This window comes from Corythoichthys intestinalis, chromosome 13 (assembly GCF_030265065.1).
Source record: "Corythoichthys intestinalis isolate RoL2023-P3 chromosome 13, ASM3026506v1, whole genome shotgun sequence".
Classification (NCBI taxonomy): Eukaryota; Metazoa; Chordata; class Actinopteri; order Syngnathiformes; family Syngnathidae; genus Corythoichthys; species Corythoichthys intestinalis.
The window spans coordinates 35,036,891-35,049,100 of record NC_080407.1 but is presented as its reverse complement, the minus strand read 5'-3'; positions in this window follow the sequence as shown (position 1 = coordinate 35,049,100).

Sequence of the window (12,210 nt, the reverse complement as noted above, 5' to 3'; positions counted from 1 at the left end):
CAAATCAAATGTCCTAGAACCAAATTTCCACATGTAACTACTAAATTGTGATACAATACACTATTGGGTGAAGTTTGGTTGACTTCTGCGCAGCGGTTTGGGAGTTAACATCAAAATTACATTTCTCGGCCATATCGCATAGATCTCACTGTGAAAAGGCTTAAATGGCTTTTTTGACCTAAGTTTGAGGATTGCGCTCAAATCAAATGTCCTAGAACCAAATTTCCACATGTAACTACTAGATTGTGATACAATACACTATTGGGTGAAGTTTGGTTGACTTCTGCGCAGCGGTTTGGGAGTGAACATCAAAATTACATTTCTCGGCCATATCGCATAGATCTCACTGTGAAAAGGCTTAAATAGCTTTTTTGACCTAAGTTTGAGGATTGCGCTCAAATCAAATGTCCTAGAACCAAATTTCCACATGTAACTACTAGATTGTGATACAATACACTAATGGGTGAAGTTTGGTTGACTTCTGCGCAGCGGTTTGGGAGTGAACAAAAAAATTACATTTCTCGGCCATATCGCATAGATCTCACTGTGAAAAGGCTTAAATGACTTTTTTTAATTAAGTTTGAAGATTGCGCTCAAACCAAATGTCCTAAAACTAAATTTCCAAATGTAACTACTAGATTGTGATAAAATACACTATTGGGTGAAGTTTGGTTGACTTCTGCGCAGCGGTTTGGGAGTTAACATCAAAATTACATTTCTCGGCCATATCGCATAGATCTCACTGTGAAAAGGCTTAAATGGCTTTTTTGACCTAAGTTTGAGGATTGCGCTCAAATCAAATGTCCTAGAACCAAATTTCCACATGTAACTACTAGACTGTGATACAATACACTAATGGGTGAAGTTTGGTTGACTTCTGCGCAGCGGTTTGGGAGTGAACATCAAAATTACATTTCTCGGCCATATCGCATAGATCTCACTGTGAAAAGGCTTAAATGACTTTTTTTAATTAAGTTTGAAGATTGCGCTCAAACCAAATGTCCTAAAACTAAATCTCCAAATGTAACTACTAGATTGTGATAAAATACACTATTGGGTGAAGTTTGGTTGACTTCTGCGCAGCGGTTTGGGAGTTAACATCAAAATTACATTTCTCGGCCATATCGCATAGATCTCACTGTGAAAAGGCTTAAATGGCTTTTTTGACCTAAGTTTGAGAATTGCGCTCAAATCAAATGTCCTAGAACCAAATTTCCACATGTAACTACTAAATTGTGATACAATACACTATTGGGTGAAGTTTGGTTGACTTCTGCGCAGCGGTTTGGGAGTTAACATCAAAATTACATTTCTCGGCCATATCGCATAGATCTCACTGTGAAAAGGCTTAAATGGCTTTTTTGACCTAAGTTTGAGGATTGCGCTCAAATCAAATGTCCTAGAACCAAATTTCCACATGTAACTACTAGATTGTGATACAATACACTATTGGGTGAAGTTTGGTTGACTTCTGCGCAGCGGTTTGGGAGTGAACATCAAAATTACATTTCTCGGCCATATCGCATAGATCTCACTGTGAAAAGGCTTAAATAGCTTTTTTGACCTAAGTTTGAGGATTGCGCTCAAATCAAATGTCCTAGAACCAAATTTCCACATGTAACTACTAGATTGTGATACAATACACTATTGGGTGAAGTTTGGTTTACTTCTGCGCAGCGGTTTGGGAGTTAACATCAAAATTACATTTCTCGGCCATATCGCATAGATCTCACTGTGAAAAGGCTTAAATGACTTTTTTTAATTAAGTTTGAAGATTGCGCTCAAACCAAATGTCCTAAAACTAAATTTCCAAATGTAACTACTAGATTGTGATAAAATACACTATTGGGTGAAGTTTGGTTGACTTCTGCGCAGCGGTTTGGGAGTTAACATCAAAATTACATTTCTCGGCCATATCGCATAGATCTCACTGTGAAAAGGTTTAAATGGCTTTTTTGACCTAAGTTTGAGAATTGCGCTCAAACTAAATGTCCTAGAACCAAATTTCTACATGTAACTACTAGATTGTGATACAATACACTAATGGGTGAAGTTTGGTTGACTTCTGCGCAGCGGTTTGGGAGTGAACATCAAAATTACATTTCTCGGCCATATCGCATAGATCTCACTGTGAAAAGACTTAAATGACTTTTTTTAATTAAGTTTGAAGATTGCGCTCAAATCAAATGTCCTAAAACTAAATTTCCAAATGTAACTACTAGATTGTGATTAAATACACTATTGGGTGAAGTTTGGTTGACTTCTGCGCAGCGGTTTGGGAGTTAACATCAAAATTACATTTCTCGGCCATATCGCATAGATCTCACTGTGAAAAGGCTTAAATGGCTTTTTTGACCTAAGTTTAAATTACATTTCTCGGCCATATCGCATAGATCTCACTGTGAAAAGGCTTAAATGACTTTTTTTAATTAAGTTTGAAGATTGCGCTCAAATCAAATGTCCTAGAACTAAATTTCTAAATGTAACTACTAGATTGTGATAAAATACACTATTGGGTGAAGTTTGGTTGACTTCTGCGCAGCGGTTTGGGAGTTAACATCAAAATTACATTTCTCGGCCATATCGCATAGATCTCACTGTGAAAAGGCTTAAATGGCTTTTTTGACCTAAGTTTGAGAATTGCGCTCAAATTAAATGTCCTAGAACCAAATTTCCACATGTAACTACTAAATTGCGATACAATACACTATTGGGTGAAGTTTGGTTGACTTCTGCGCAGCGGTTTGGGAGTTAACATCAAAATTACATTTCTCGGCCATATCGCATAGATCTCACTGTGAAAAGGCTTAAATGGCTTTTTTGACCTAAGTTTGAGGATTGCGCTCAAATCAAATGTCCTAGAACCAAATTTCCACATGTAACTACTAGATTGTGATACAATACACTATTGGGTGAAGTTTGGTTGACTTCTGCGCAGCGGTTTGGGAGTGAACATCAAAATTACATTTCTCGGCCATATCGCATAGATCACACTGTGAAAAGGCTTAAATGACTTTTTTAATTAAGTTTGATGATTGCGCTCAAACCAAATGTCCTAGAACGAAATTTCCAAATGTAACTACTAGATTATGATACAATACACTATTGGGTGAAGTTTGGTTGACTTCTGCGCAGCGGTTTGGGAGTTAACATCAAAATTACATTTCTCAGCCATATCGCGTAGATCTCACTGTGAAAAGGCTTAAATGGCTTTTTTGACCTAAGTTTGAGGATTGCGCTCAAAACAAATGTCCTAGAACCAAATTTCCACATGTAACTACTAGATTGTGATACAATACACTATTGGGTGAAGTTTGGTTGACTTCTGCGCAGCGGTTTGGGAGTTAACATCAAAATTACATTTCTCGGCCATATCGCATAGATCTCACTGTGAAAAGGCTTAAATGGCTTTTTTGACCTAAGTTTGAGGATTGCGCTCAAATCAAATGTCCTAGAACCAAATTTCTACATGTAACTACTAGATTGTGATACAATACACTAATGGGTGAAGTTTGGTTGAGTTCTGCGCAGCGGTTTGGGAGTGAACATCAAAATTACATTTCTCGGCCATATCGCATAGATCTCCCTGTGAAAAGGCTTAAATGACTTTTTTTTAATTAAGTTTGAAGATTGCGCTCAAACCAAATGTCCTAAAACTAAATTTCCAAATGTAACTACTAGATTGTGATAAAATACACTATTGGGTGAAGTTTGGTTGACTTCTGCGCAGCGGTTTGGGAGTTAACATCAAAATTACATTTCTCGGCCATATCGCATAGATCTCACTGTGAAAAGGCTTAAATGGCTTTTTTGACCTAAGTTTTAGAATTGCGCTCAAATCAAATGTCCTAGAACCAAATTTCTACATGTAACTACTAGATTGTGATACAATACACTAATGGGTGAAGTTTGGTTGACTTCTGCGCAGCGGTTTGGGAGTGAACATCAAAATTACATTTCTCGGCCATATCGCATAGATCTCACTGTGAAAAGACTTAAATGACTTTTTTTAATTAAGTTTGAAGATTGCGCTCAAATCAAATGTCCTAAAACTAAATTTCCAAATGTAACTACTAGATTGTGATTAAATACACTATTGGGTGAAGTTTGGTTGACTTCTGCGCAGCGGTTTGGGAGTTAACATCAAAATTACATTTCTCGGCCATATCGCATAGATCTCACTGTGAAAAGGCTTAAATGGCTTTTTTGACCTAAGTTTAAATTACATTTCTCGGCCATATCGCATAGATCTCACTGTGAAAAGGCTTAAATGACTTTTTTTAATTAAGTTTGAAGATTGCGCTCAAATCAAATGTCCTAGAACTAAATTTCTAAATGTAACTACTAGATTGTGATAAAATACACTATTGGGTGAAGTTTGGTTGACTTCTGCGCAGCGGTTTGGGAGTTAACATCAAAATTACATTTCTCGGCCATATCGCATAGATCTCACTGTGAAAAGGCTTAAATGGCTTTTTTGACCTAAGTTTGAGAATTGCACTCAAATTAAATGTCCTAGAACCAAATTTCCACATGTAACTACTAAATTGTGATACAATACACTATTGGGTGAAGTTTGGTTGACTTCTGCGCAGCGGTTTGGGAGTTAACATCAAAATTACATTTCTCGGCCATATCGCATAGATCTCACTGTGAAAAGGCTTAAATGGCTTTTTTGACCTAAGTTTGAGGATTGCGCTCAAATCAAATGTCCTAGAACCAAATTTCCACATGTAACTACTAGATTGTGATACAATACACTATTGGGTGAAGTTTGGTTGACTTCTGCGCAGCGGTTTGGGAGTGAACATCAAAATTACATTTCTCGGCCATATCGCATAGATCACACTGTGAAAAGGCTTAAATGACTTTTTTAATTAAGTTTGATGATTGCGCTCAAACCAAATGTCCTAGAACGAAATTTCCAAATGTAACTACTAGATTATGATACAATACACTATTGGGTGAAGTTTGGTTGACTTCTGCGCAGCGGTTTGGGAGTTAACATCAAAATTACATTTCTCAGCCATATCGCGTAGATCTCACTGTGAAAAGGCTTAAATGGCTTTTTAGACCTAAGTTTGAGGATTGCGCTCAAAACAAATGTCCTAGAACCAAATTTCCACATGTAACTACTAGATTGTGATACAATACACTATTGGGTGAAGTTTGGTTGACTTCTGCGCAGCGGTTTGGGAGTTAACATCAAAATTACATTTCTCGGCCATATCGCATAGATCTCACTGTGAAAAGGCTTAAATGGCTTTTTTGACCTAAGTTTGAGGATTGCGCTCAAATCAAATGTCCTAGAACCAAATTTCTACATGTAACTACTAGATTGTGATACAATACACTAATGGGTGAAGTTTGGTTGAGTTCTGCGCAGCGGTTTGGGAGTGAACATCAAAATTACATTTCTCGGCCATATCGCATAGATCTCCCTGTGAAAAGGCTTAAATGACTTTTTTTTAATTAAGTTTGAAGATTGCGCTCAAACCAAATGTCCTAAAACTAAATTTCCAAATGTAACTACTAGATTGTGATAAAATACACTATTGGGTGAAGTTTGGTTGACTTCTGCGCAGCGGTTTGGGAGTTAACATCAAAATTACATTTCTCGGCCATATCGCATAGATCTCACTGTGAAAAGGCTTAAATGGCTTTTTTGACCTAAGTTTGAGAATTTCGCTCAAATCAAATGTCCTAGAACCAAATTTCTACATGTAACTACTAGATTGTGATACAATACACTAATGGGTGAAGTTTGGTTGACTTCTGCGCAGCGGTTTGGGAGTGAACATCAAAATTACATTTCTCGGCCATATCGCATAGATCTCACTGTGAAAAGGCTTAAATGACTTTTTTTAATTAAGTTTGAAGATTGCGCTCAAATCAAATGTCCTAAAACTAAATTTCCAAATGTAAATACTAGATTGTGATAAAATACACTATTGGGTGAAGTTTGGTTGACTTCTGCGCAGCGGTTTGGGAGTTAACATCAAAATTACATTTCTCGGCCATATCGCATAGATCTCACTGTGAAAAGGCTTAAATGGCTTTTTTGACCTAAGTTTGAGTATTGCGCTCAAATCAAATGTCCTAGAACCAAATTTCCACATGTAACTACTAGATTGTGATACAATACACTAATGGGTGAAGTTTGGTTGACTTCTGCGCAGCGGTTTGGGAGTGAACATCAAAATTACATTTCTCGGCCATATCGCATAGATCTCACTGTGAAAAGGCTTAAATGACTTTTTTTAATTAAGTTTGAAGATTGCGCTCAAATCAAATGTCCTAAAACTAAATTTCCAAATGTAACTACTAGATTGTGATTAAATACACTATTGGGTGAAGTTTGGTTGACTTCTGCGCAGCGGTTTGGGAGTTAACATCAAAATTACATTTCTCGGCCATATCGCATAGATCTCACTGTGAAAAGGCTTAAATGGCTTTTTTGACCTAAGTTTGAGAATTGCGCTCAAATCAAATGTCCTAGAACCAAATTTCCACATGTAACTACTAAATTGTGATACAATACACTATTGGGTGAAGTTTGGTTGACTTCTGCGCAGCGGTTTGGGAGTTAACATCAAACTTACATTTCTCGGCCATATCGCATAGATCTCACTGTGAAAAGGCTTAAATGGCTTTTTTGACCTAAGTTTGAGGATTGCGCTCAAATCAAATGTCCTAGAACCAAATTTCCACATGTAACTACTAGATTGTGATACAATACACTATTGGGTGAAGTTTGGTTGACTTCTGCGCAGCGGTTTGGGAGTGAACATCAAAATTACATTTCTCGGCCATATCGCATAGATCTCACTGTGAAAAGGCTTAAATGACTTTTTTTAATTAAGTTTGAAGATTGCGCTCAAATCAAATGTCCTAGAACTAAATTTCTAAATGTAACTACTAGATTGTGATAAAATACACTATTGGGTGAAGTTTGGTTGACTTCTGCGCAGCGGTTTGGGAGTTAACATCAAAATTACATTTCTCGGCCATATCGCATAGATCTCACTGTGAAAAGGCTTAAATGGCTTTTTTGACCTAAGTTTGAGAATTGCACTCAAATTAAATGTCCTAGAACCAAATTTCCACATGTAACTACTAAATTGTGATACAATACACTATTGGGTGAAGTTTGGTTGACTTCTGCGCAGCGGTTTGGGAGTTAACATCAAAATTACATTTCTCGGCCATATCGCATAGATCTCACTGTGAAAAGGCTTAAATGGCTTTTTTGACCTAAGTTTGAGGATTGCGCTCAAATCAAATGTCCTAGAACCAAATTTCCACATGTAACTACTAGATTGTGATACAATACACTATTGGGTGAAGTTTGGTTGACTTCTGCGCAGCGGTTTGGGAGTGAACATCAAAATTACATTTCTCGGCCATATCGCATAGATCACACTGTGAAAAGGCTTAAATGACTTTTTTAATTAAGTTTGATGATTGCGCTCAAACCAAATGTCCTAGAACGAAATTTCCAAATGTAACTACTAGATTATGATACAATACACTATTGGGTGAAGTTTGGTTGACTTCTGCGCAGCGGTTTGGGAGTTAACATCAAAATTACATTTCTCAGCCATATCGCGTAGATCTCACTGTGAAAAGGCTTAAATGGCTTTTTAGACCTAAGTTTGAGGATTGCGCTCAAAACAAATGTCCTAGAACCAAATTTCCACATGTAACTACTAGATTGTGATACAATACACTATTGGGTGAAGTTTGGTTGACTTCTGCGCAGCGGTTTGGGAGTTAACATCAAAATTACATTTCTCGGCCATATCGCATAGATCTCACTGTGAAAAGGCTTAAATGGCTTTTTTGACCTAAGTTTGAGGATTGCGCTCAAATCAAATGTCCTAGAACCAAATTTCTACATGTAACTACTAGATTGTGATACAATACACTAATGGGTGAAGTTTGGTTGAGTTCTGCGCAGCGGTTTGGGAGTGAACATCAAAATTACATTTCTCGGCCATATCGCATAGATCTCCCTGTGAAAAGGCTTAAATGACTTTTTTTTAATTAAGTTTGAAGATTGCGCTCAAACCAAATGTCCTAAAACTAAATTTCCAAATGTAACTACTAGATTGTGATAAAATACACTATTGGGTGAAGTTTGGTTGACTTCTGCGCAGCGGTTTGGGAGTTAACATCAAAATTACATTTCTCGGCCATATCGCATAGATCTCACTGTGAAAAGGCTTAAATGGCTTTTTTGACCTAAGTTTGAGAATTTCGCTCAAATCAAATGTCCTAGAACCAAATTTCTACATGTAACTACTAGATTGTGATACAATACACTAATGGGTGAAGTTTGGTTGACTTCTGCGCAGCGGTTTGGGAGTGAACATCAAAATTACATTTCTCGGCCATATCGCATAGATCTCACTGTGAAAAGGCTTAAATGACTTTTTTTAATTAAGTTTGAAGATTGCGCTCAAATCAAATGTCCTAAAACTAAATTTCCAAATGTAAATACTAGATTGTGATAAAATACACTATTGGGTGAAGTTTGGTTGACTTCTGCGCAGCGGTTTGGGAGTTAACATCAAAATTACATTTCTCGGCCATATCGCATAGATCTCACTGTGAAAAGGCTTAAATGGCTTTTTTGACCTAAGTTTGAGTATTGCGCTCAAATCAAATGTCCTAGAACCAAATTTCCACATGTAACTACTAGATTGTGATACAATACACTAATGGGTGAAGTTTGGTTGACTTCTGCGCAGCGGTTTGGGAGTGAACATCAAAATTACATTTCTCGGCCATATCGCATAGATCTCACTGTGAAAAGGCTTAAATGACTTTTTTTAATTAAGTTTGAAGATTGCGCTCAAATCAAATGTCCTAAAACTAAATTTCCAAATGTAACTACTAGATTGTGATTAAATACACTATTGGGTGAAGTTTGGTTGACTTCTGCGCAGCGGTTTGGGAGTTAACATCAAAATTACATTTCTCGGCCATATCGCATAGATCTCACTGTGAAAAGGCTTAAATGGCTTTTTTGACCTAAGTTTGAGAATTGCGCTCAAATCAAATGTCCTAGAACCAAATTTCCACATGTAACTACTAAATTGTGATACAATACACTATTGGGTGAAGTTTGGTTGACTTCTGCGCAGCGGTTTGGGAGTTAACATCAAACTTACATTTCTCGGCCATATCGCATAGATCTCACTGTGAAAAGGCTTAAATGGCTTTTTTGACCTAAGTTTGAGGATTGCGCTCAAATCAAATGTCCTAGAACCAAATTTCCACATGTAACTACTAGATTGTGATACAATACACTATTGGGTGAAGTTTGGTTGACTTCTGCGCAGCGGTTTGGGAGTGAACATCAAAATTACATTTCTCGGCCATATCGCATAGATCTCACTGTGAAAAGGCTTAAATGGCTTTTTTGACCTAAGTTTGAGAATTGCGCTCAAATCAAATGTCCTAGAACCAAATTTCCAAATGTAACTACTAGATTATGATACAATACACTATTGGGTGAAGTTTGGTTGACTTCTGCGCAGCGGTTTGGGAGTTAACATCAAAATTACATTTCTCAGCCATATCGCGTAGATCTCACTGTGAAAAGGCTTAAATGGCTTTTTTGACCTAAGTTTGAGGATTGCGCTCAAAACAAATGTCCTAGAACCAAATTTCCACATGTAACTACTAGATTGTGATACAATACACTATTGGGTGAAGTTTGGTTGACTTCTGCGCAGCGGTTTGGGAGTTAACATCAAAATTACATTTCTCGGCCATATCGCATAGATCTCACTGTGAAAAGGCTTAAATGGCTTTTTTGACCTAAGTTTGAGGATTGCGCTCAAATCAAATGTCCTAGAACCAAATTTCTACATGTAACTACTAGATTGTGATACAATACACTAATGGGTGAAGTTTGGTTGACTTCTGCGCAGCGGTTTGGGAGTGAACATCAAAATTACATTTCTCGGCCATATCGCATAGATCTCACTGTGAAAAGGCTTAAATGACTTTTTTTAATTAAGTTTGAAGATTGCGCTCAAACCAAATGTCCTAAAACTAAATTTCCAAATGTAACTACTAGATTGTGATAAAATACACTATAGGGTGAAGTTTGGTTGACTTCTGCGCAGCGGTTTAGGAGTTAACATCAAAATTAAATTTCTCGGCCATATCGCATAGATCTCACTGTGAAAAGGCTTAAATGGCTTTTTTGACCTAAGTTTGAGAATTGCGCTCAAATCAAATGTCCGAGAACCAAATTTCTACATGTAACTACTAGATTGTGATACAATACACTAATGGGTGAAGTTTGGTTGACTTCTGCGCAGCGGTTTAGGAGTTAACATCAAAATTAAATTTCTCGGCCATATCGCATAGATCTCACTGTGAAAAGGCTTAAATGGCTTTTTTGACCTAAGTTTGAGGATTGCGCTCAAATCAAATGTCCTAGAACCAAATTTCCACATGTAACTACTAGATTGTGATACAATACACTAATGGGTGAAGTTTGGTTGACTTCTGCGCAGCGGTTTGGGAGTGAACAAAAAAATTACATTTCTCGGCCATATCGCATAGATCTCACTGTGAAAAGGCTTAAATGACTTTTTTTAATTAAGTTTGAAGATTGCGCTCAAACCAAATGTCCTAAAACTAAATTTCCAAATGTAACTACTAGATTGTGATAAAATACACTATTGGGTGAAGTTTGGTTGACTTCTGCGCAGCGGTTTGGGAGTTAACATCAAAATTACATTTCTCGGCCATATCGCATAGATCTCACTGTGAAAAGGCTTAAATGGCTTTTTTGACCTAAGTTTGAGGATTGCGCTCAAATCAAATGTCCTAGAACCAAATTTCCACATGTAACTACTAGACTGTGATACAATACACTAATGGGTGAAGTTTGGTTGACTTCTGCGCAGCGGTTTGGGAGTGAACATCAAAATTACATTTCTCGGCCATATCGCATAGATCTCACTGTGAAAAGGCTTAAATGACTTTTTTTAATTAAGTTTGAAGATTGCGCTCAAACCAAATGTCCTAAAACTAAATCTCCAAATGTAACTACTAGATTGTGATAAAATACACTATTGGGTGAAGTTTGGTTGACTTCTGCGCAGCGGTTTGGGAGTTAACATCAAAATTACATTTCTCGGCCATATCGCATAGATCTCACTGTGAAAAGGCTTAAATGGCTTTTTTGACCTAAGTTTGAGAATTGCGCTCAAATCAAATGTCCTAGAACCAAATTTCCACATGTAACTACTAAATTGTGATACAATACACTATTGGGTGAAGTTTGGTTGACTTCTGCGCAGCGGTTTGGGAGTTAACATCAAAATTACATTTCTCGGCCATATCGCATAGATCTCACTGTGAAAAGGCTTAAATGGCTTTTTTGACCTAAGTTTGAGGATTGCGCTCAAATCAAATGTCCTAGAACCAAATTTCCACATGTAACTACTAGATTGTGATACAATACACTATTGGGTGAAGTTTGGTTGACTTCTGCGCAGCGGTTTGGGAGTGAACATCTAAATTACATTTCTCGGCCATATCGCATAGATCTCACTGTGAAAAGGCTTAAATAGCTTTTTTGACCTAAGTTTGAGGATTGCGCTCAAATCAAATGTCCTAGAACCAAATTTCCACATGTAACTACTAGATTGTGATACAATACACTATTGGGTGAAGTTTGGTTTACTTCTGCGCAGCGGTTTGGGAGTTAACATCAAAATTACATTTCTCGGCCATATCGCATAGATCTCACTGTGAAAAGGCTTAAATGACTTTTTTTAATTAAGTTTGAAGATTGCGCTCAAACCAAATGTCCTAAAACTAAATTTCCAAATGTAACTACTAGATTGTGATAAAATACACTATTGGGTGAAGTTTGGTTGACTTCTGCGCAGCGGTTTGGGAGTTAACATCAAAATTACATTTCTCGGCCATATCGCATAGATCTCACTGTGAAAAGGTTTAAATGGCTTTTTTGACCTAAGTTTGAGAATTGCGCTCAAACTAAATGTCCTAGAACCAAATTTCTACATGTAACTACTAGATTGTGATACAATACACTAATGGGTGAAGTTTGGTTGACTTCTGCGCAGCGGTTTGGGAGTGAACATCAAAATTACATTTCTCGGCCATATCGCATAGATCTCACTGTGAAAAGACTTAAATGACTTTTTTTAATTAAGT